Source organism: Dermochelys coriacea, chromosome 13, assembly GCF_009764565.3.
Source record: "Dermochelys coriacea isolate rDerCor1 chromosome 13, rDerCor1.pri.v4, whole genome shotgun sequence".
Classification (NCBI taxonomy): Eukaryota; Metazoa; Chordata; order Testudines; family Dermochelyidae; genus Dermochelys; species Dermochelys coriacea.
The window spans coordinates 4,361,185-4,386,974 of record NC_050080.1 but is presented as its reverse complement, the minus strand read 5'-3'; the positions used below and the strand labels follow the sequence as shown (position 1 = coordinate 4,386,974).

Sequence of the window (25,790 nt, the reverse complement as noted above, 5' to 3'; positions counted from 1 at the left end):
TTTAGGGTACAAAACAGAGAGAAAAAGAGTGATTCAGCCACTTGGGATTTTGTCCTCATCCCCAATACAACACATTCTGAATTTAGGAAAATTACAAAGACCTAGAAGAAATTACTTTGCATTTATCAAATGCAATGTCTGTTATGGTTTATAGATAGACAGGGGGACAGAGGTGTCTAGAGCTGAGCAGGGGACTGGGAGTAAGGATATTTGAGAAGTACTCATGGGATCTGCAACTGAATCATGAAAACAGGCAAATCGTGTAGCCCTGTACCTCTATTTCCCAGAAACCATGTGCAAAAACGTGTGCGCCTAATTTGTGTACAGTTATTGTGAATAGATGCTCAGCATTTGAACATACCCATATGATGACTGTGTATGTAGAAAAAAGAAAAGGAGTACTTGTGGCACCTTAGAGACTAACAAATTTATTTGAGCATAAGCTTTCGTGAACTACAGCTCACTTCATCATAGCTCACGAAAGCTTATGCTCAAATAAATTTGTTAGTCTCTAAGGTGCCACAAGTACTCCTTTTCTTTTTGCGAATACAGACTAACATGGCTGCTACTCTGAAACCTGTGTATGTAGAGTAAGCATGCAAATATGAATGCATTAAAGTGTTCATATATTCCTTATCACAAGAGAACTGCTCGCAAGAATGTGACTTCTAAATGCTTCTTCAGTGCTAAAACGAAGGCTGCAGATAGAAGCCTCAATGTCCCTGGGCATATGGTCTGGATTTATGAGCTTTGTGATTTGGCAGCCTTGGAAAGGGTGGGATACAGAAGAGTTACACTCAGTCTGAAAACACGTGGTCTTTAATCCTTGACATATATCATCAATGTTACACACTGTTAAACTCTGTATCATGCTTCCAGCTGACGTGCTCTTCATTCAGCAAACACCTCTTGGACCACACCTAGGGTGACCAGATGTCCTGTTTTTATAGGGACAATCCCGATATTTGGGGCTTTGTCTTATATAGGAGTCTATTACCGCCTGCATCCCCATCCCAGTTTTTCACGCTTGCTATCTGGTCACCCTCACCACACCATCCTCCCTTTATACCTTCCTTTCTCCTTCTCTCTTCTTTTCCCACTGTCAGTTCTTTCCTTCTTTCTGGGGAGCAGCTTCCCCTCTTCTGAGGACAGATTGTGTAATTGCATACTTACTTAAATTGCAATACAAACTGCTAATCAAAAGAAAACAAACAAAAACCTATCTCTACACAGCAAAATACAGGCTCAAGTGTATTAAACCCTTCCAGCTTTCCCCAGCCCTTTGTGTTGTGCAGCTTCAGGAAACTCAGCCTCTCTCCACCCTCCCCCTCTTTGAAAGCATTCCCCAGGGCAGTGCCCAGTCTGCAGCTGCTGCAGCTCATGGGGGAGTGAGTCCAGTATGACACACACAACTAAATAAATAAATACTTTCCTCTAACAAAGAGAGGAGGAAGAAATCCTGAGTAGGGGTAGAACTAGGGCATGCATGTTTGGAATTGAAGGAGTCCGGGGTGATAAGGGAATTCCTGGAATCAGAGGAGTCTTGGAAAAAGAAGAGACCAGGAAAAGAATAATAGGGTGGTTTACAGCTAGAAGCAGAGAAACCTAGGGATAACACAGAGTGTTACAAACATAACTTAGCTCTAGTTATGTGGCCTGATTTAATGTGTTCCTCCCCCACAGCCCAGCTTCCACTTGTGCACCTGTAATTGTAGGCACTGGGATTCAGCTTTAAAGCATACAACTGCTGCAACCACAGTGGAAATATTCTAATAGCTGTATGTACATGTGAGGATATGTTCACATGTAAAACCCATCTGACAATTTAACATGGACAATGGGGATTTGTGTGTTAAAATTCTGTCACCTGCACGCAGGTGGCAGAGACTTTCAACTGATTGTGTAGCGATGTGCGCACACACAAGATTGGGTTTACATAAAAGGAGGCTGAGGTCTAAAAATCAGGCCCATCACTTTTAATTTTGTATTCCTTAAACTAAGAATTGTGCCCTTCACTGCATACATAGACAACTACTGCAAAATGTTCATTTGCATTTTAATGGAATTCTTTCTTGGAAGATGTTAGTTGGACTCCTTTAGCAATACAAAAGAAAAGGTAATTGAAAAATATACTGGAGTGAAGACATTTCATTTTCATTAATTAGTTGCATTGGCTTTTTTTCTAAAATAAAATTGTTTGGGTTTTTGAGGGGTGGGATGGAGTAGGAAGAAAGACATGCTGGAACAACTGTTCATCCACTTTAAAACATACTAGGGATCAAAAGATCCTTTTAGGAATGCCCTTAAGTAAGGAGCAGTTGTGTAATCTGACTGACTTCAGAGGAATAGATTCTCTTTACTCTGGGGCTGCATTTGACCCAATATCTGTGTGCTTGGGGAAAATAGTCTATCTAAATAAGTGACCTTATATGTACCATGATTTGAGGAAAAGGAAATTAGGAAGCAGATTCTCAGAGCTTAGGCACACAATTCTGTGCAATTGCTGAGGTTACACATAGAAATTAGATAACTGCTCATAAACGGCCACTTCCAGTTATTTGCATACATAATTACCCAATTTGTGTGCATAATCACAGTAAGTGCATGTACTTAAATACTTGGAATATTTGGTCCTACATCTTTCTGACTCAATTGTGCCCTGGTACAACTGTACAACAACACAGGCTTCAGAGACCCATTGTCTTGCCTTTTAAAGCCATCTCAAAAGCGTGGTGTCCTGCATACTCCAGATCTGTTAGCTCACTCCCATGAAATACAGTCCAGTTCTTTGATCTTTTGGTGTTATCGTCAAAGGGCCAAATTTGGCCCTGTTATCAGTTGTACTTGGCACTTATATAATGTTTTTCAACTGCAGATCTCTAGGCATCCGACATAAACGAGTAAGCATTATCTCCATTTTACTGCAACAAAGTGATCGAATCCAATTCTCTTGACTTCCAGCCATGATCTCTATTAGACTCACAGCTGCCCCCTTGCAATCCCATTGAAGTCAGGAGTCTCTGAAGTGAGCATGGTTGTATTGTTCTTGGGGAACAGCTTATCCTTTATAAGAGCTGTCCCTCCTTCATGTGTAACTAAAGGACCCCCCCAACCCCCTCGTTTTTGCTGATACAGACTAACACAGCTACCACTCCCAATCAAGTACAGAGAGCAGCTTTCAGCGTAGCAGCCGTGTTAGTCTGTATTCGCAAAAAGAAAAGGAGGACTTGTGGCACCTTAGAGACTAACACATTTATTAGAACATAAACTTTCGTGAGCTACAGCTCCTGTAGCTCACGAAAGTTTATGCTCAAATAAATGTGTTAGTTTCTATAAAATAAATAAACTTGTTAGTCTCTAAGGTGCCACAAGTCCTGCTTTTCTTTTCGAGAGGAGCTTGCAGACGCTCCCCATGGGCATCCACAGAGGCGCATCCAATAAAGGATATTAACCTCCCCCAGCTTGTCTCGCTACTATCCAGCGAGCCCAATCTCCTGACCTTTACCAATAACCCTCCCCGCCCGCCAAGCGGCCGCGGGGCCCGCCAGGTCCCCAAGGGCTCTGGGGGTGTCTAGGGGCGCTGGGCCTGGCTGCGGGGGGGAGGGGGCTGGTGCACCTGCGGGCCAGGTGGGACCCGCTGCTCCCGAGGAGGCACCTCAAGAGCCCGGGCAAAGGGGGACTTCGGGGGGGAGGAGGCCGCAGCCCCCGGCAAGGCCAACGCTCCACCGCGCACCGCACCCCCTTCTCGGGGCGCCTCCCATGATGCTCAGCGCGCTGCCCTCACTTCCGGTGTCCGGCAGTGCCCGGAGCTGACGGCGCCCCGGATCCCCCGGCGCAAGGGAGCCGGAGAAGGGGCGGGGCGAGGGGGGCGGGGCTTACGGAAGCCTGAGTCCGGCGTCATCCAGTGGGAGCGTAGCGGGGGCGGGAAGGAGGCCGCACGAGCCCCTCAGGCCCCGCCCCCCGCCTCACCGGTCTCGGGCTCGCGCCCGCGCGCCCGCCGCCTGGGAGCGCGCGCCAGGGGGAGCGGCGGGAGCGCGCCCCGCCCCCCCCAGCTTCTCCCCCCCCCTTCATCCCCACCCGTGAGGAGAGACATTGAGTGACCGAAGGAGCCAAAGCTCCGGCCGCTCCGAGACCCCGCTCCCCTGCCTGGGGCCCAGGTAAGCGAGAACCCCCCCAGCCAGGCTCCCCCTCACCCCGGGGGCTCGGCACGGCTGCCCGGTGCCCCCTTCCCTGAGCAGAGGGGCCGCTGGGCTCCTCTCCGGCCCGGTAAGGGGAGGGGGCCTGACCCCCCCCCCGCCCGCTTCTCCGGCCCCTCAGGGGAGAGGGATTCGCCCCCCGCCCGCTCATCGACCAGCCCTCCCCAGCCTGGCCGGGGGCTCCGGGCGCTCCCCGGGGACTGGCCGCTCCCCCCGGCTCGGCGGGGTCCCGGGGCAGCGCGGCGACGCGTCCCGCTGGAGGGGGGGGGTATCCGGCGGGGCGCCCGGTGCCTCCGGGGCGATGGGGAGGACGAGCCGCTCGTCGTCCCGTGGGGGGGGGCCGGCTAGGGAGGTTGCTGCCCCCACTTCACTGAGCGGCGGGGGGGTGAGCACGGGAGTCGCGCGGCGCTCGGGGGGTGGGCGGCGCTGGCCCGGCGGAGGCGCCCCCCCCCGGAGATGGGGGAGGCAGTTACCCGGCAGCACAGGGGGGCAGTCTGGGGGTGGTGCTGGAAGCCTGGTTCACCCGCTGCCGAGGACACCCCCTCCCTGGCTGGCTCGGGGGTGAGCTGCTCCCCCCCCCACGCCGGGAGGGGGGGGTAACAGCGGGGGAGGGGGGCGTCAGTGCCGCGATTCCAGCTGCTGGGGTCCTGACGGTGGGGAGCTTGTCCGAGCCCAAATGTCTCCCCTGCCTTGGAAACACTCTTCCCTATCCCTGAACCTCTTTGAGCCCCCTGGGGGCCGCTGGGCAAAGCCCACGGCACTCGGTGGGGAGGAAAGGGGGAAATGTTCCTTTTGTGGACGGGGCACGGAGCCCCTTTTGGCACGCCTGACTGCCTCGGTGTGGCTGGATGGGTTAACTAGGTGAGTGGCAGGGTTTAACCCCCCCTCCCCCATGACTCGTCCCCCCTCCTCCCTCTCCCCCCTCCCTGTAACCTCCAAAAGGGGAATTTTCCAGCTGGTAATTTCTGCTGCGTCAACACCCAGCTCAAGGGAGAGGAGAGGAGACAAGGGGGCATTTTAACAGCAGCTCCACTTGCAAATAACAAGCTTGATTTCTGGCTCCAGAATTAAAAACCTTTCCACCCCCAAAAAATCAGCATCTGTGCAAGTTGGACCAAGAGTTTGTCAAGAGTGTGGTTCAAAACTGCTTGGAAAAAGGGATGAGGTAATAATACTAGTGAAGCATGTTGTATTTCTCTCTCTCTCTCTCTCTCTCTCTCTCTTTAAAGCCAGGCCTGTTTTGGGTTATTGTCTCCCCCTAAAGCCAGACACAGATCGCCTGGCCTTGCCTCCATTTTAATTGCAGGCTGAAATGGGGGAAGTGACCCTATTTAAAACAAACAAAAACAAAAAAACCCTGCAAAATAATGCCTCTCCTCCTTGGAGATGTAGGTGATTTTTAATATACTTGTAACAAGTGCAAAAGTGACTGAAATTGTTTTCTGTCAAGGTGAAAAACTACTTTGCATAACCTCTCCCACCCCATCGAAAAAACAAAGTATTTGTAAAAATAGGGGGGACAGAAGAAGTGTTTTAGAAGGTGCTTGTACTGTATAAGGGGTTGTAGTACTGGATTGCCTTTGTGTCCCTGTAAATAGACGTGACAGTTTCACAAAGTAATACAAGTAGTGTCTGATAACTCAATCCCAGATGACAAATAGAGAATGGAGCAAATTTTAGTGGGAGGATTTATCTCTTTGATAGGAAAAAAAAATGTTGATACTTAATGCACCACTAAAGAACGTGTGAAAATGTTTAAGTGAACACTTTGAAGAAATCCAAATAACTAGAACAATATTTTATTTTTTACACCTGCCAAGGAAAATATAAACAAAGAAAGGTTTAACAGAGACTTTTAATGACTTTCCACATGCTTTCTATTTTACAATTTCAGTGATTCATTCAGCATGGATTATAGGGACAAGATTATTATCAGCATTGTTTAAAGATAGGCTAATTAGCAAACGTGTTTTGCAAACAGTGCTATTGCAGGTTTCAGAGTAGCAGCCCTGTTAGTCTGTATTCGCAAAAAGAACGGGAGTACTTGTGGCACCTTAGAGACTAACAAATTTATTTGAGCATAAGCTTTCGTGAGCTACAGCTCACTTCATCGGATGCATTTCAGACACCTGTACCAAAGTTCTTATATGCATATTAATTGCCTCACTTGTATCATTTTTTACATTTAGTTAATTTCGTATTGGTCTAGTTCCCAGTTTTTGTCCTCAACAAAATATTTATTACATGTTTAAATTTTCTGTCTCAAGTTCTTTATTTTGAAATCCTTTTAATGATGGAAAAAATGGGTGGAGGAGTGTATTATTAGTCACAACATTTTCAACATGTGGTGAAGAATTCTCACTTTGAGGTGTTTTTGGGAGCTAAAATAGAAGCTGATAAAGAAGATTGCCCCATGGGCCATGCTGGGAACTACATAACAATATTTATATTTGTATTTACTGGAATTCTCATACACATGTTCCTGAAAATTATGTTTTGGTTTGATAGATTAATGTGTTAATAGCAATTTAAATGGAAAATTATATATTTTTTTTTGTTTTTTTGATGGTGTATTTCCTCATAATCCAGCCTCACTATTGAAGTAAAATAGCGTCTTTTTAGATTCCAGTCACTTACATAAAAACTAATCGTAAATGAAAGTGATGGAAATAAAGTTTTATATTTTTATAGTGCTATATGGAAAACTGAGAGTAAATTTTACAGACTTTAAGAGTGAAAATGACAATTTCATATTTTAAAAGCCATATAATATCACTTGTGTTAATGTAGTGATATCTATTTAATAAATGGAACCTTTGAAAATATGACCTGTACACATGATTCTTAGAGACTAAAGAAAATGGGCCACTTTCTCCCCGTGGTCTGTGTTTTTTCTGGGACAGTTGTACAGCAGTGGATACGTTCTTCTATGCAAGAGGCGTTTATAATTGGAAATCTTAGAGGAAAACCAGATTGGCAAGTAGTCCCCCCCCCCCCCCCCAAAAAAAAAGAGGTTTTTAGCCTGTTACTTACCGTTTCTATATTCATTCATGCTCTGGCACGGTGTTGCATTGATGTGGGATTGGGTATATTTTGAAACTATTTTTGCCTTGCCTTCTCTTCCCAGTTGAAGTTCTCCTAATAACACCCATTTTGACCTACTATATACATATGCTTACATTTTTTAACAAAGTGTTTCCTGTCCTGCCAGCTGAAGACTACAATCCAATCCACGTTTTTGTTCCTAGTTAATATTTCTTGCAACAGCCCAACTTTTTCTAAGGCTTCTTTCTCAGTGACTATTTATGCCTGTGTTAACTAGCTATTCCAGAGCACTCCATGATGTATTTTGAACTGTCTTGCTCTGGTGTGAAGCGCTCGTATGGGTTTTCCTTGCTCCTACATGCTTAGTTTAATGGGCAAACAAAGGGGTAAGGAGAGGGCTTAGTTTAAATCTTTGAACAGCTATGTGGTGTTCTAATGGTTATTCCTTATATGCATTGTAATTCCCTGGAGCCAGCAGTTTCTGTCCATTACTGGCAACAAACTGCAGCAGAAAATTCTGACACTTTACACAAAAGGATTAATATAATATTTTTATTTTGTTGTCAGTTTACTGCTGACCTACCTTAAACTTTCTGAATGTGCAGTGTACTTATACAGTATGTCTCTAATACTTATGTATCTTACAATTCATTAATGATTATGGAAAATGTCCTGTGTGGTTGTCTGTAAATTGCAGATACAATAAAAAGGACCTAACAAAGTTGTGGGATGCATAATTTTTGCTTAGAGTGCAATGATGATACTGGTTGTTTAATGATGCCTGTGATATTTCATGCTGCTTACATTAAGATATAGACATGAACATATTTCCGGTGTTAACTTTTTAACAAACCATTGTTTTAGGGGGTTTATATCAAAAGAATATTCTCTGGTGGTCTTGGCTAGTTCTTATTTCCCAATCTACTTGATTCCCCAGACCTTCTAATGGATTAATTGCCACTGGTGTTCTATCAGTCTTGGGGCAGGGGAGAGAAGAATTTTGACTCCCACAGCCCAAAGTATTAAATTGCTTATCTGATGCTGCCTTGATGTATCTGGATACAGCAGTTGGGAGATTTGAGTTCTGATCCCACTTCCACTAGTGACTCAGTGTGCGAGTCACATAATCTCTATGTATATCTTTGGTCTTCTGTAAAATGGGGATGCTAATGCTTACCTACCTCTTTAAAGGGCTTCCAAATCCATAGATGGTGTGTTATGTTAGCATACAGCATGTGTATTCTTCTTATTAATTAATGCAAAATAGTCTGAAATTTTGGATTTGTTTGTCAAACACTTTTTGGTATATTTCTGAAAGAGGCTTGTATTTCATTCTTCTGTAAAGTCATCAGCAATATAGTTAGACGAAATTACAGATGTAATTTTCTTACCGAAGCACACTTTTAGGAAACAATAGTTTTTTTTTAATTGAAGTGTGGATTTTTCATTACTCTTGAATTCTTTACTGACAAGATGGGATCATTGACAGAATTCTAGTTAGATGGAACCATGGTCTGCTTTATGTTAAAAGTTTGATATACGTGTGTGTGTGTGTGTGTATGCATGCATGCATGCATGCACGCACAAGAATGGACAATATGTCTGTAGATATGTGCAGTAGCTAGTTGAAAAGTAACAGGTACTTGCAGAGTGACAGTAGGTACTTGAAGTTTCCCTTTAAATATATGCATACCTGAACTCCGTTTCCATATTATTATGGGGTTTGTTCCTGTTCAGTTATTTTATTAACTTGTACATTTTATTATAATGAATATGAATAGTTAGTATACCTAAAATTCACTTATATAATGAAGTTGGAGTGGGAGTTTCCAGAGCAAAGAAGTCTAAAATATTCTACACATACAGTTACTTACTGGTGTATTTACTGAAATATGCTTAGTAACTAGAATGGCAGAGTATATATGCCAAGAATTTAGCTACTGATTGTACTTAGCAAACTGAGCAGGGGATCACATGCTGAGGAATGGTTATAATTGAGAGTAGTTCCACACATAACCAGTTACCTTTCACAATTTTTTCTTATGTTATTATTAAAGTTCTTTGGATATAAACGATCTACTTTGTTCCATCCAAGTCAGTCTTCTCTTTGTCACAAGTTAAGCAATGTAGATTCAGGAAAACATATCAGAATAGGCAGTTGATCTTTCGTCCATTAACTGCTCTTGGTGCTTGATATCAGATGCTTGAGGAGAAGATGCAAAATCTTAATTGTGCAATACTATAGCATTGGGAGATACTTCTTCCTGACCCTGGCTGGCTGAAGCATGAGGATTGGTGTGTGTGTGGTACTTGGAAAAAGCTTTCTCAATACCAGCTAATTTGGAAACTAAATCAGATAGCCTAGATGAAAAATACTTGTGCTGCCACACGCTTCAGAACTATGCCCCCGATGTTTTAAATAATGAAATGGTTGTGAACTGTTTATTTGTAACATATTGTCAGAGTTTTCTATGTACAATTTTTAAAAAAAGTCTTAACTTACTATCACCATATTGTTCTTGGTTTCATTCCATTTCCTTTTTTTTTATGATAGGTTATTGGATTTAGATTAGATTTATACACCCCCCCCCAAAAAATAAAAAAAAAATAAAATAGAAAGGGATATCTGTCTACCATGCTAAGTTACCATAAATAACAAAAACAGATCATTCACAAAACACCAAACATGGTGTATTTAAGTCTGCAGTGTTTTCTCTTTTTTTCTTTTATCATCCTTGACTTTCTTATAACTTTCTTTACTTATGTTAAATTCTCTACCTCAACTTTTACATTTTGTTTTTCTCCCAAAAAGAAAAGGAGTACTTGTGGCACCTTAGAGACTAACAAATTTATTAGAGCATAAGCTTTCGTGAGCTACAGCTCACTTCATCGGAGCTGTAGCTCACGAAAGCTTATGCTCTAATACATTTGTTAGTCTCTAAGGTGCCACAAGTACTCCTTTTCTTTTTGCAAATACAGACTAACACAGATGCTACTCTGAAACCTGTTTTTCTCCCATGTCTCTTGCGAAAGCCTTCTCAATTCCATACTTCTCTTCTCTAATGTCTCATAATTCTTCCTCTTTCTTTCACCCACTCCTTTTCACATTGAGCTTGGAAACTTTGTCAGACATCCCATAGTGAGTGTACTAAACCAAATAGCCAAAAAACAATAAGAAGGGTGAGGAGATGTCACTCTTTAGGAGCAATACCCGGTGAGATACAGCCTCTAATGCTGAGATTGCTGCTAGGGTGCTTGCTGTTCTTTGATCTGCTTTTGGGGGCTTGACATACTTCTCAAGCATCCTATAAGGTATCCTGCTTTTCAGGTGCTTTATTTGCTAATTTCTGGTTTTTCCTCTGATGCAAGCCCCAGTAGTGTGAGCACTGTTGGAGCTGTTGTTCTGTCTCTGCTACATAGGTTACAGACTGAGGGAGCAGAGATGTGGCAGGATGAGAGCTATATAAGCAGTACTCCTGTGGCATGGGGGCGAGGGAAGGAGATGGAGAGAAGGGAGGGCAATGAATAGAGGTGGGAGGACATGAGGAAATGAATTAGAAGGCAAGTACAAAGGGAATGCAGAGAGAGGGGATGAGAGGAGAAATAATAAGTAGAAAATTGTATTCTACATTGTATTCCCACACTGAAGCATTTTGAAGTCAAGAGGTTTATAGATCATGGTAACTTCTAATATCACAAAAGACTGATTTAATTAGTGGGCTGTGGGGGAGGATGCCATCCAGACATAACTATCAGCAGTGTTATGAAGTGGAATACAGGGGTTCTGGCTAAGTAATTTTTGTGTTTTGTTTTGGTGTAAAAAACCCCCCACTTCTTTAAGTTCAGTTAGGTATCTAGTTGTACTACTTTTCATATACTTGCTATTTTTTCAGAAGGTTCTCAGGTTGCTAAAGGGCAGCAGTTAATTTAGTGTCCTTGTGCAGTGCTTTCCTGTAACTGTGATTTGGTCTAAATGGAAGATGGATTCAGTAGAGCTGGGAATAGAACCCATGTCTCCTACAGAGTTCCTGTATTGTACTGAACAGATCATTTTAATCTTTGTCAACTAAGTTGCCTTAGCAAAATCTCCATTTTAGAGAGATCTCATGGGCAGGCAGATGTTAGGTTAAATTAATGTTTGTTAAGATTATTGAGGTGCTTGGATGGATGGTGTAAGTGAAATGCAAAATATAACAACACCAAAGTAAACACTTCACTTCACAATGCATTTTTAATAATTTTCACATTACCGGTACTTACCTTGGGATGTATTGTTTGTTGAGATCATTAGGCAGCTTCCTTCATTGTAATCCTGTGTGCTGGAAGTGCGAGGTTTTTGTACTGTAGATTTTTCCTTTGCCTGATCGCTGTAGTAACTGTATTCTGTTTTTATTGTTATAATAGCAATGTCTTTTTAAATACCTTTCTTTGGCAGTGCATCACACTTCAGATAGAAGGAACTTCTATATAACATAGAGGCCACTTCTTTAAAATTGTAAAGATTCAGTTCCTGTATTGAAAGGGGATTGGAAGCATTGAATTCAGGTTTTCTTTGATGATGAGTTCTGCTGACCACATTAATTTATTAATCTAGTAATCTATTAATAGTATACAATCATTAATTAAGATTGGAATGAGTATTTTTAAAATCATCAATATTTTTAAATCAACTTAATAAAGTTTGCTTCCTATGCAGCTGATTTTAGACATTAACATTTTTATGTAATTTTTCAGGAATATTTCTCTTCATGAGGTGGTAAATATAATAGTATTTTGAATGATTTAACAGGTATACTGGTTTAAAGTACATGCATTCTTTCTATTATTAAATAATAACTTTTAGTTTACTTATTAGACAACTTTCAGGCTTGACTTTTTTTTTAATTGTTGCCGGTAAGAACATGGAAATCACAGTGTGTAATACCTGATTTAAAACTTACTGACTTTTACATTTCTTAAAATTAAGATTATTTTTTCTTCTCTTCTTCCTTCCCAGTTACAAGGCAGTTGATGAACCTTCCAAAGCCTGTTATCAGAAACACTTTCCCTCTGTTCATTAAAACATGTATGGTGTACCATGACACCTCGTGGCATTTATCTTTACTAAAGAAAACAATTTTCAACTATTGGTAAGTTCTGAAAACTTGAGAGAGTTGCTGTTTGATTTGTGTGTGGTGGGGGGAAAAGGGAGAAGAACTGGAGATAGCATTACTTTGAGGACTTTGAATTATCTTTAAATTTAAACTTAACACTGACAATAAAGGAAATTTAAAAACTTAACACGGAAGTAAAACCTGACGTAAATTTCTTTGACTACTGTACTGCTCCTACCTTCTGGCTTGGTCACCTTCATTAATCTTGATCAGTCTGTTGTTCTCTCTGAGTATATGAGAAGCAGGAAGAATCAAAACAAGAAAAACATTTAGGGGTGATGCAAAAACAGGAAAGGTAGGAACTTCACTGCTCTTACTGTTCCTATTCTAGCTCAGCCTCAATTCTGTGAAGCCTAGAGTCCATGGTCAGGTGCAAACAAGAATTAGCAGTGATTGGCCATAACAACAGAGTGGAAATTTGTATACTTTTGTATTTAGAAAAAACAGCTGTGGTTCCTCAAACTTTCTGAGACTTGCTGAAATAGCATGACTTTAATATCATGTCACTTAAAGAAATTGGTATTGTTGATCTAAAAATTGATCCTCTTCCTTAAAGGAGCTAGTCTGTGACTAATAACTGTACAGAACACAGCTCTTAGAACGTGGGCATGTGAGTTTCAGAAAGTGGCTAGCCCTTTTAAGAGAGTGCATCTGGGACTGGGGAATATACTGAAAATTATCTTGTTGTGATGGAGTTACAGCACACAAACTAAATTTAGAACAAGGTAGAGTGAAGAATTATAATTAAAATTTAAATGTCTTAAGACTACTGAATAGCATGTTTTCTTCATAATGTTTTATAGCAGAGAGATAGGTAAAACATATAACAGTGAATCACATGTTGTTCAAGAAGTTGGAGTTAACAAGTAAATATACTGTCATGTATAAGATTAAACACCTCATCCCATTAACCACACTTTGCCCCCCCAAAAAAGTGGCTGAAATAGTCACCTCTTCATCTATAAGCTAAGTTCCTGATCCTGGAAACTGTACTCCATTGGCTTCAGTGGGACTGCTCACACTATATAAAGTTACTCATGTGCATGATGAGTCTTTGCAAGATCAGGACCTATGTTTTGAAGAGACCTCCCAGACCTAAAATGTTTTCCTTGTCACAGCATTCACAAAATAAATCCATGTAAAATAAATAAAAACTGCTGAATAACACCTTTTAGTGTAAAAGCTGGAATTGCTAATTTGCTTAATCTATTCTAAACTGTAGTTTTAAAATTACCATTACATTCTTGTTTTTTATTGGTGGAGGTATGAGACAATTTCTCATAGGTAGCTAGCTCTTTAATCTTGTCTGGAATCTGAATCACCCTGTTAAAGTAAGAATTCTGTTAACAAGAATTAAAATGTAATTGTAAGTTTGTTTTAATAATAATCCACATTGAACAATATATTCATACACAGTCCCATACAGAATGCATGTTGTTAGACAGGTAGCATGGTTTAGAAGAATGAGCACAAATTATTATCCTACGGTGAAATGTTGGTTTCCATTTAAGTCAGTGGGAGTTTTGCCATTAATTTCAATGGGGCTAGGATTTTACTCTTGTTTTTGCCATGCATTGTATAGCCTTTGGTAAACCATTTAAACTCTGCTGTAATTTCTAAATCTGTAAAACGATAATATCCTCAGAGGATTATTGAAGACTAATGTGTGCACAGGACTATGTAAGTTGTAAATATTATGTTGAATTAACCATTTTAATATTGGTCAATATTGGTACACAAATCAATCAATTGGTACAGAAATCAACCATTATATGAATGTAAAAGAATTTATATAGTGTTATCTTTTTAAATCGTGTAACTAAAAAAGAACATACACAGACACTGCTCTGTGTGTGTGAGGGAGTGGGGCACCAGTGTACCAAACAGTTTTACTTCTGTAGCCACAACCTATTAAAACTTCTTATTGGGAAGTCTGTCTTTTGACATATAATGTGTGAGTATGTTTAGACTGTCTTGAATTTCTTTGATCTTTAAGTCTAGGAATATGGTACCATCTAATAAAATCTGGCGGTTGGCTCAATATTTGCAGGAGGGCATCCTCCCCGAAATTCTGTTGACTGTTAGAGAAACTCTGAGTTTTACTTTAAGTTTTAAGGTTAACTTCAATGTTTTATCAATTAAATGGGAGGGATTGGTGTCTTTAGGACCACAAATGTGTCACTCTTAATTCTAAATGCTGTTTTTAAAAGAATCTTTAAAAAATTGCAAAACAAAAAAATCCTTTTCCAAGGAGTTTAAAATATGTGAACTCTAAAATTTGATTCTGTATGTTTTTAAGGGTAACACTGCTGCATAATTACCATTGTACAATCACATGGCTTGTAGATCTTGGAATTGTGTTCATAAACTCTAGCACCTTCTACATTGATGGACTAGGTAACATATTTAGTCCATCAGCTGATAGCTGGGTGTTCAACACTCGTCAGCTATAAGGCTTGACTGAGAGAGTTTCAGAATTTGTATCGCTGTTTTATTTATTTTCGTACTAATTTTTAATAATTGTTTATCAGAATTGTCTTTCTCATATAAGAGTTGTAGGAATAATACACCATTAATATACCAACGGCTCAGAGAGCTGCTATGCCTGTGCTCCTCAAGAATGTTTAATGTCCTCGACTGTTGTAGGAGAAACGTTAAACCTTGAATTCTGCTTGTGACTATTAAGAGGAAAGTGGGTTTATTCTAAAATTTACTTGGATGGTAAAAACGTACACAGTTGTTTAAAAACCAATATTTTCTTTCTTTAACTTTCTTTCAGCTAACTTTTAATTAGAGAATACAAACCTATGTGCCCCTGTTGTAAAGTTTAAACTTTACGTTGCCTAATTTATCTTGCATTTCAATCTGCCATGGAACATCATGCTGTCAGGTTTTCCCTCAAAGCCATTAAGGGTAAGAGCTTGTCTTCACTGTGAGCTAAATCAGCACTGCTGCGATCAATGCAGCAGGCATCGATTTCATAGATTCGTATAACTGGAAGGGACCTCGAGAGGTCATCTACTCCGGACCCCTGCACTCAAGGCAGGACTAAGTATTATTTAGACCATCCCTGACAGGTATTTGTCTAACCTGCTCTTAAAAATCCCTAATGATGGAGATTCCACAACCTCCCTAGGCAATTTATTCCAGTGCTTAACCTCTCTGACAGTTAGGAATGTCCAACCTAAACCGCCCTTGCTGCAATTTAAGCCTATTGCTTCTTGTCCTATTTAGCAGATTTGGTGAAAATGCGATAAGTTGATGGGAGAGCGCTCTCCCCTCGCCTTCAGTACTCCACCTCCTTGAGAGGCGGAAGTTATGTCGATGGCAGAAGAGCATCTCCCGTTGACATAGTGTGACACAGACACCGCTGTAAGTTGATCTAAGCTATGTTGACTTAAGTTACATATCTTATGTAACTTAAATAGCATAACTTAGATAGACTTACCTTGTTATTGTAGACCAGGCCTAAATGCTCTACTATGCTTTTATTTTTGAAGTTTCTTGTTTTTCTCTGAAAGTATGCCTTCACCTTCAACATTAACCTGAACTAATAGACTAATATTTTAACAAGTTTTGACACTTTCTGGGTTTTTGTCCATCTGATAGTGTGTGGCTTACCATTTTGTAGAATCTATTTGTTGGAGCGGGAGGATTCTGGATTGGTTTCAGTAGACTCATTGTAGCCAGATGGCCTTTGAGGACTTGAGGCATGCTCATAGCTCTTGACAGCCAATTTGACCAGTATTTAAGGCTTGACCATCAAGGTTTGGGAGCACAGGGTGAAATCTGTATTGATTACTCCCACTTATTTCAGTTCTGGCTGTTGGGGTTTGAATGTGTTTTTGTTTATCTCCACCATTGCAGTAGCATGGTCTAAAGAATATAAATATTTCTGGCCCATCAGACACCTTCAGCTCTCCTCCTAGAAGAGGTAGTCTTCTAACTGTAGACTCCACTGGTGTCTAAGCTCTCATCTTTTACCATGTTTTGAGTTTCCTGACTTAATCTGCTCCATACAGGTTGAGAGTTTGAACCTGTTCTTTGAGGTAGAGTGCTTTGAAATAGCCTGACTGACTCAATGAACTCCCTCCCTCTTCCATTGATTTGTTAAAACATGTAAATATGCCAAGGGTGTAGTTGCCAACCATTCTTGTATTGATTGGAATTGGGTGTCTTTCTGTGTTCTTGGACACTCTCTATCATAAGAATTTCTAAAAGGAAGAAATTTTGCTGTAGTAATGTCAGTGATGTCCTAATATTTTTGTAGCTTGAAATTAGTCAAAACCCAGTGCCAGAATTCAGTTGCATTTTCCTCAGCCAGATTATGCTAATTATAGTTGCAGGCTCATTACACCATGACTATTGAGAAGAAGTGGTTTTAATGGACATGATCAACATTGAGAGGCCCAGGGCTATGACATCACCTGTTGTTTTTTTTATTTTACAAAGAAGTAGTTTTGAAAAGCTTCAGATTTGTTTACTTTGTCATTGTCTCATTAAGTATAAAATGCCCTGGATACTACTTGCTATAGCTCCTTTCCTTTGAGTTTGGTAGAGTTTGTGATAGCGAAGATCTCTAAATATAAAGCCTCCAGATGTGGGATGGTCTTGGAAAGTAGGTTTATCAATCACTGATATTTACATTCAGCTTACATACTAGATATTCACAGCCAAATGCAATTTTAGGTCTCAGTTCTACAAAGATCAGCTTAATTTACTGGTTCCATTGAAATCAAGGCATGTGTTTGGTCTTTGCAGGATCAGGCCTAAACTTATGAAAAGGGAATGTTTGCCCCATCACCAGTGAGAATCTCAGTATCTAAAAGTAGTGCTTGCAGATTCACGGGGAGACGAGGATACATCTTGTAGTCTTTGTGTGTGTGCAGAGGAAGCAGTTCTCCCAATCCTACGTGTCCTAAGGATCCCTTAGTTATGAAAAGTTGTCCTATCAAATAACTTTACTTTTGTTTCACCACTGCTGTTACTTGTTCTTGATACTTAAGTGGCTTATCAGCTGAACATTCTCTGCTTATGTAAAAATCTAATAAAAGTAAAACACATCTTAAAATATTAAGTCTTTTCATTGGAAATGAATCCCCAAAGATCTCTGCCTTATCCATAATGTTCCTTACATTGGAAAACAATGCTTTCTAGGGGTAGAATTTGCAGGAGTAAAAATAAAGGCAGGTACCCATTCTGGTCCTTAACTCAATGTCTTCATTCTCTCTTATTTATAGGGACAAGACTGTATATTGGAGTGCCTTCATCATACTCTTTTGCAAGTCTTGTCTAGTTCTCAGTGACACCACAGGTCCAAAGGTCCAATTTGTTCTTACCACAGATATCAGTCTGTATTTGAAGGAATCTGGAATTCACAATTTTGATTTTTTTTTTCCTGCCAAAAGGACTTCGTTTCTTGAATCAAATTAAGGTTGCTTACTTCTGTCTGACAATTTGTTTCGTCAAGCTTTACAATTGTGCTTTTAAACATTGTGCAAACTGAGTGTGTGTTTGAACATCCAGTATAAACACATTTTCTTGAAAACTTGTATTGGAAGTACTCTATCATCCATCTTATCCCTAAGATTCTCTTCTGTACGTTCCCCCCGAAATACATCCTTACAGAAATAGTCTCTGCTTCTGGAGAGTGAGCTCTTCCATTGCTAGCTTGAGTAGCAGGAGAGTGACTGCTGAGAGTCATTGTCCATCAGTGCTTTCATTCTGCTGCTTTTTCTGACCCATTAAGTAGGTGCAGTAACCCAAGCATAGACACAGTCCTCTTCTGTTTTTCCGTTTTCCGATTAATTTGTAGTAGTGTAAGAACATACCTATTTCTGGGTTCCTGTACATGTTGTTTTCCCAGTGTTCTCAACTAGATCCAAGTGAAATGGACAAGCATCTTGTGTCCTATTCTGCAAGTAGAAGAGTTGAAAGTGTGACCCAACCTAGCGGAGTTTGTCTGCACTGGAATTTTAAAAATGTTGGAATGCCTGGGGGTGGGGAGGCTGTGGGCATGGGCAGGGGATAATGGAAATAGAAACATGGGATGCATTCATTTAATTTTACATGGTAAAATTTTGGACCGAGTTTCAGCTCTTCCTTAATCTGTTAGCTGAATTTGTTTTATCTTGATAACTATGAGCAACACTTGAATTTTTTTGTCTATATTCTACTTATACTTTTCCCCCAGGGGAGTATGGAATGTTAGGTTGTTCTTAGTATCGTGTATAATACATACAGTAATACAGGATGGGCAGGGATGGTGTCCATAGCCTCTGTTTGCCAGAAGTTGGGCATGGATGACAGGGGTTGGATCACTTAATGATTATTTGTTCTGTTCATTCCCTCTGGGGCACCTGGCATTGGCCACTGTTGGAAGACAGGATACTGGGCTAGATAGACCTTTGGTCTGACCCAGTATGGTTGTTCTTACGTTATGGTAGTCTATTATTTATATGTCCTTAGTTCGTTTGTTTCACTCTCAAGGCTATATGGTACTTAATTTTACACAGGCTAAATTATTTGTACTTTTTTTTTTTTTTTTTTTTTTTTTTGGATTAGTTTTTGTCCTAAAAAAAAAAAAATCTTTCTCCTGGATCGTGCTTTGTATTGATCAAAGAAATGTGTAATCTTTGTTTTTGTTGCTGTTTTCCTTCTCAGCAAAGGAAACAAAGTACTTTGGAGGAGGAGGAGGAATTTGTCACCAAGATTTTTCTGGGGGACAGTTCTGTAGACTTATCCTGCACCCACGAAGTGCATTTTCTGCCTGTCTTTTTATTCGGGACTAAAGTGTTATATAGCAGGGTTTTTTTGTACCCTTTAATTTTATTTGGGTTAAATCTTAATCTTGGGACTACTCATCGTAATGTTGACAGGATAGTCCTGTAACTATTTGCTATTTTGAAGGACTGTTCTAACTTAACTGATGATACCTCAGTTTTAGTAAGGCTGCTGCTATATCTGGAGGGCACACTTCTATGCCTAGGTATTGATGGTGTAAAATCAACAATTTTTGAATTGTTTAGAGTACTTAGCTCAGTGGAGATAAGATTAGTGCAGGCCCTTAAGGTTCTAGCTTTCAGATACTAATTCAGTCTGAAAACTAAATAGTTTTTTCTCAGCTGTATTTTAAAATATCTCACATTATGACATTTGAGATAAAGAGAGAATATTATTTGGGGGGAAAAACCTTACTCAGTTGAAGCAATAAATATCTTTGCAGTGACTGATTTAGCATTGAAATACTTTTGTGAAGTGTAGAAAGTTTGGTACTCTAAAGTTTAGAATTCATTGTGAAATTTAGAATAAGTGCTAAGATACTTTTTTCCATCAAAGATTATGTTGTGAAAGGTAAGATATTACAGTGGTGGCCACCTGAAACAGATGTACTTCAATGAAGTCCTCCTTCATTGTTGAACTTCCACAGGAAGTCCATTCTAATAAAACAAACAACCTCAAGTAACTGTCATTTTGACTGAGGTTTCTAGTTCAGGGTGGTATCTAATTGTTGCTATATTAATGTTCAAAGAATATTTTAACAAGTGTTGGTACAATTGAAGGAGGCTACCTGATTTAGTGTTCTGAAGTCTGCAGCTTTGCTCCTGTTTTATTTAGTAAATAGACTATTTTGTTGAGTGTGCAAAACAGTTTCTCATTTCACTAAAAGTGGATTAGAACTGTAAGCAAGATGGTCCATAAGCTTAGACTGAATGTTGTTTTGTGTGTCAAATTGGGCTGTATTTTATTAATTTGTTAAAGAAGTTAACAAGACAATGCTAAGTACAGTAAATTGTTCACCAGCTGATTACAGTGACTTGGTTACATTGTGTGTATCTGCAATTTAATTCTTTAATTTACAGTATTTGTAGAACTAGATTCATTCTAGCAGTAATTTAGACTTAGTTTCAGACCTAGCCTGTAAAAATGTGAGCAGTGTCATTCTGACCTATAGCTATAAATTGACATATGGCTAAATAAAATTAAATCTGCTGAGATTTAAGAGCCCATACTTGATTTTACTATTATGTGTAAGTGCATTTTTGTTTAGAAACAATCACTATACTATTTTTGCTGTTTATTTATTAATATGCTTTCAGTAGAATCAAATTACTATATTTGCACATTAGCTTGTGGAGAAAATATGTTCAGACTACAGTTTATTGTTTGGGTGGGGGGAGGATTTGTCAGAGTCCCTACAGATGAGCTTTCATGGTTCACTGGCCTCTTGGAAGGCAGTGTTGTAGCAGCCTTCCTTTATCAGAGTACCAGATTTTCCTCCCTCTGGAGGGTGTTATAGTAACAGATAGATCAATCAGAAAAGTCCTGTAGACTGGAGCAACTTTCTATTTTGGAGATTGGGGATGCTGTCTCTGCAGTGTCCTTATTCCTTTGTTCCCTGGAAAGTGAGAGGCTGTACTTGGGGAAATAACATGGTTGTTGGGCATATTAATGCAGAGCAGAGGTGGGATTTACCATATTTCAAATTTAAGCCTGGTAAAATACTAAACCCTTTGAATGGTGTATCTAACACATGTTTTCTAAACTACTGCAAATGAGCTCTCCAAGGTTTGTTAGCTATTTATCAATTAAAACGTCCTCTGCTCAGATTGGTTAGCAGAATTATTTATTCTCTTGTACCATAAAAGTGGTATTAAAAAACTATAAATAGCCTGATCTCCATAGTGTCTGTTGTATAACATTGTCAAAGTAGTAGACAATTGCAAAGCTTCTGTCTTTCTACAGTGGATATTTAATTTTAGGATTACCAAAATTTGCAGCTATTTATTGGTGTATATCACCCTGACAGGGTTTGAGAGAGTGCCATTTATTTACTCCTGGTTTCTTTTTGTGGGATGTAGCTTTTTACAAATTGAAAAATAGTCTAGTTAATCCTAATGGTCAAAGATATCACTAGCTCCAGTTAATTTATTCAAGGGCTGTCAAGCGATTAAAAAAAAATTTATCGCAATGTTAATAAAATATCATTTATTTAAATATTTTGGCATGTTTTCCATTTTTTCAAATTCTGTATATTCAATTTCAACACAGAATACAAAATGTACAGTGATCACTTTATTTATTTTTTATTATAAATATTTTCACTGTAAAAATAAAAGATAGTATTTTTCAATTCACTTAATACAAGTACTGTAGTGCAATCACTTTATCATGAAAGTTGAATTTACGAATGTCAAATTATTCACCAAAAAACCCCTGCTTTCTAAAACAAAACAATGTCAAATTTTAGAGCCTATAAGTCCGCTCAGTCCTACTTCTTGTTCAGCCAATCACTGAGACAAACAAATTTGTTTACATGTGCAGGAGCAGGGTGGATAAAAATCAATGATTTTTTTTTTTATTGGATTTTTTTGATAAAATGCTTTTTGAGGAAAAAAAAACCTATCTAAAGATTAGTGTTAATTAACATGCATTCTAGCTCAAAGATATCTCATCATGGAATAGGGATTATAAATTCTAATTCTATATTATGAGACTATATTGATGTAATGTTTAAGAAAAGTTTTGTAAATGAGTTCCAATAGTTCATGGATTAGGGACCCAATCTTATGGGGTTCCAGGGGCTTTTGTATAGATCATTTAGGTTAATCTTTCTGTCTACCCAATGGGACTCGGTGCTTAGTCTAGAAGATGCATCAGAGATGCTTAGTTTTGCAGTTCTCAAACTGTGAATTTGTGTCTCCAGAGATAACATGCTGGTTAACAGCAAAAATGTTTTAAAATAAATAAATATATAGAGGTGAGAAATAACAGACCTCAACCCTATTGTCCCTCTGCAAATTTGTGTACACAGAGTCAATCCCTTGCCTCTCTCTAAAAGTGCAAAGTTTCAAAAAGTTCAATGAATAAAAGATTATTGGGGGCGGAAAAGAAGGCTGGAGATAAATGTGAGAAGGGAGGGACAGGCAGTAGAAACAAAAGTGAAATTGTTGGAGCAGCATATTCCAGAAGTCTTGAGGTCTCTCTGAGTGTAGCCTTCATTGATTTGAGATCTACCATACCATTCTCTCACTAGAAGGGAAAACTATAATGGCAGCAGGCCGTAAAAGAGACCCAGTTTGGGAATAAGAACCATTCAAGAAATGTTTGCTGATGATGTTTTAAATAAAGTCACACCAATGAACTGGTGGAAGTCACTTAAGCACTTGGATTCCGAGACTGTTGAAGTGATAATCTCACTTTTAACAGCAGTAGCTTCTTCTGATGGTGTAGGAAGAATATTTTCTTCCTTTGAACTATTTCATTCCAAATTGAGAAATCATTTGGGACCTGAAGAAGCAGGAAAGCTTGTTTTTTCTTTTTCAGATTATGAACAAACAGGAAAATGAAGGTGAAGATGACTGAGTTAGCTGCAGAAGCCAATATTTTAAGTTTCTCATGTTGACCCTAGCTGACGTAGTCAATTTAATTTTTGTTTTTTTAAAAAAATAATTCATTTAACTATTTTAGTTAAAAACAATTTTAACAAAAACAAACCTGATTTTAAAAAACTTGAATGTTTAACTAAATTAAAAAATGCATATGTTTTTGTTAAAATATTGTTTGCTGTTGAAGAAAAAAATCCAGAATACACAACATTGTTTTTAGTTAAATAAAACAATTTAAACATCTGTCTGATGATGATCTCTTCCTAATAAGCATGGCAAGAAAATCCGCCAAATATTAATGATTAAGCTGTTGAATTGGAGATAGTTCACCTCCCAATGACTTCAATAAATATTTGCTTCAATTACCTTTGGTAAATGAAATAACCAAACAATCATTCATTTTCTGATATACCTGTAAAACTAATCTGAAAAGTTTTAAAAATATTTTGTGTGTACCTTCTAAAAATGAAACCTACATCTATCTCTGAGTTGTGAAGAATATGTATTAAGGTTATAACAACCAACAAGAATGCACTTCTGTGTAGAAATCCCCATGATTAAATCGAGTCTTCCTGACTAGTGATTTAAATCATGATTTAAATCAAATCCACTCTGTGCAGGAGTCAGTGCTGCCCACTTCTTGTTTACAACTTCACCTGAAAGGGAGAATAGGCATTCGCATGGCACTGTTTTAGCTGGTGTTGCAAGATATTTGTGTGCCAGATGTGCTAAAGATTCATATGTTCCTTCATGCTTCAACCACCATTCCAGAGGACATGCATCCATGCTGATGATGGGTTATGCTCAATAACGATCCAAAGCAGTGCAGACTGATGCTTGTTTGTTGTCATCATCTGAGTTAGATGCCACCAGTAGAAAGTTGATTTTTTTTTTGGGGGGGGGGGGTAGTTTGGGTTCTGTATTTTCTGCATCGGAGTGTTGCTTTTTTAAGACTTCCAGAAGCATACTCCACACCTCGTCCCTCTCAGATTTTGGAAGGCACTTCAGATTCTTAAACCTTGGGTTGAGTGCGGTAGCTATCTTTAGAAATCTCACATTAGTACCGCCTTTGCATTTTGTCAAATCTGCAATGAAAGCGTTCTCAAAACAAACAATGTGCTGGGTCAGCATCCGAGACTGCTATGACGTGAAATATATGGCAAAATGTGGGTAAAGCACAGAGCAGGAGACGTACAATTCTCCCCCAAGAAGTTCAGTCACAAGTTTGTTTAATGCATTATTTTTTTAACGAGCGTCATCAGCACGGATCAGCATACACCTCTGGAATGGTGGCCAAAGCATGAAGGGGTATACAAATGTGGGGCATACAAATGTTTAGCATATCTGGCATGTAAATACTTTGCAACGTCAGCTACGAAAGTGCCATGCAAACGCCTGTTCTCACTTTCAGGTGACATTGTGAATAAGAAGCAGGCAGCACTATCTCCCGTAAATGTAAACAAACTTGTTTGTCTTAGCAAGTGGCTGAACAACAAGTAGGACTGGGTAGACTTGTAGGCTCTAAAGTTTTACACTGTTTTGTTTTTTTGAGTGCAGTTATGTAACAAAGAATCTACATTTGTAAGTTGCACTTTCACGATGAAGAGATTGCACTACAGTACTTATATGAGGTGAATACTATTTCTTTTGTTTATCATTTTTACAGTGCAACTATGCTCATTTTATATTTTTATTACGAACTGTACACTTGGAATTCTGTGTGGTAATTGAAATCAATATATTTGAAAATGTAGAAAAACATTCAAAATATTCAATAAATTTCAATTGGTATTCTGTTTAACGGTGCGATTAAAACAGCGATTAATCGCGATTAAAACAGCGATTAATCGCGATTAACTTTTTTGAGTAAATTGCATAGGTTAACGGCGATTAATTGACAGCCCTAATTTTTTCACTTCCTGAACCAACAGGAGACTTGTAGTCACACAGCCTACACACATCTCTTGAGTTGTGGGAGAGGACCCTTGCATACCTGCTATGGGGGGAATTCTTTTGTCCTTTGGCAGCACAGTGATTCTTTGGGGAATTGCCCATATTGCAGTGTTAGTTTGAGGTATAATTTGAGGGCTGCCCTAACCTGACTCCCATGGGCACACAAAACGCTTTAGATTGAGTGAAGTGGTGCTTTAAACTCTAGCTAGCTGGCCAGTCAGGGCAGGGGTTGTAGGTTGAGCTAGTAATGAAGTGGGAGCTCAGCTATTCTGTGCTGCTAATACATTCTGTGCAGTTCAAATACTTTGCGGTGTGACTGCTGTCATGTGATGTAGGCTAATTTGAGTGCAGTTAACATGGGCTAACACTGCAATGAAGGTTTCAGAGTAGCAGCCGTGTTAGTCTGTATTTGCAAAAATAAAAGGAGTAATTGTGGGAACCTTAGAGACTAACACATTTATTTGAGCATAAGCTTTCGTGAGCTACAGCTCACTTCATTGGATGCATACAGTAGAAAATACAGTGGGGAGATTTTATATACACAGAGAACATGAAACAATGGGTGTTACCATACAGACTGTAACAAGAGTGATTATGAAAGGTGAGCTATTACCAGTTTGTGTGGGGGGAACCTTTTGTAGTGATAATCAAGGTGGGCCATTTCCAGCAGTTGACAAGAACAGTAGGAAGGGAAATAACAAGGGGAAATAGTTTTACCTTGTGTAATGATGCATCCACTCCCAGTCTTTATTCAAGCCTAAGTTAATTGTATCCAGTTTCCAAATTAATTCCAATTTAGCAGTCTCTCCTTGGAGTCTGGTTTTGAAGATTTTTTTGTTGAAGAATTGCCACTTTTAGGTCTGTAATCAAGAGACCAAAGAGATTGAAGTGTTCTCCGACTGGTTTTTGAATGTTATAATTCTTGACGTCTGATTTGTGTCCATTTATTCTTTTACGTGGAGACTGTCCAGTTTGACCAATGTACATGGCAGAGGAGCATTGCTGGCACATGATGGCATATATCACATTGGTAGATGCGCAGGTGAACGAGCCTC

At 39.4% G+C, this 25,790-nt stretch overlaps 1 protein-coding gene across 15 annotated transcripts in view; it reads left to right on the top strand.

The window, feature by feature from the left end:
• Nucleotides 1–3,967: 3,967 nt before the first annotated feature.
• Nucleotides 3,968–25,790, top strand: part of ZBTB46 (zinc finger and BTB domain containing 46) — a 115,756-nt gene continuing 93,933 nt past the window's right edge. For 2 of the 15 annotated variants that reach the window (XM_043496283.1, XM_043496281.1), the window contains exons 1-3: nucleotides 4,038–4,157; nucleotides 5,139–5,361; nucleotides 12,238–12,370. The gene's annotated coding sequence lies outside the window, so the exon portion shown is untranslated. Of the gene's footprint in view, nucleotides 4,158–4,647; nucleotides 5,058–5,138; nucleotides 5,362–12,237; nucleotides 12,371–25,790 lie in introns of those variants that run through there. The other 13 variants (XM_038369314.2, XM_038369306.2, XM_043496289.1 and 10 more) reach the window with 11 other exon arrangements.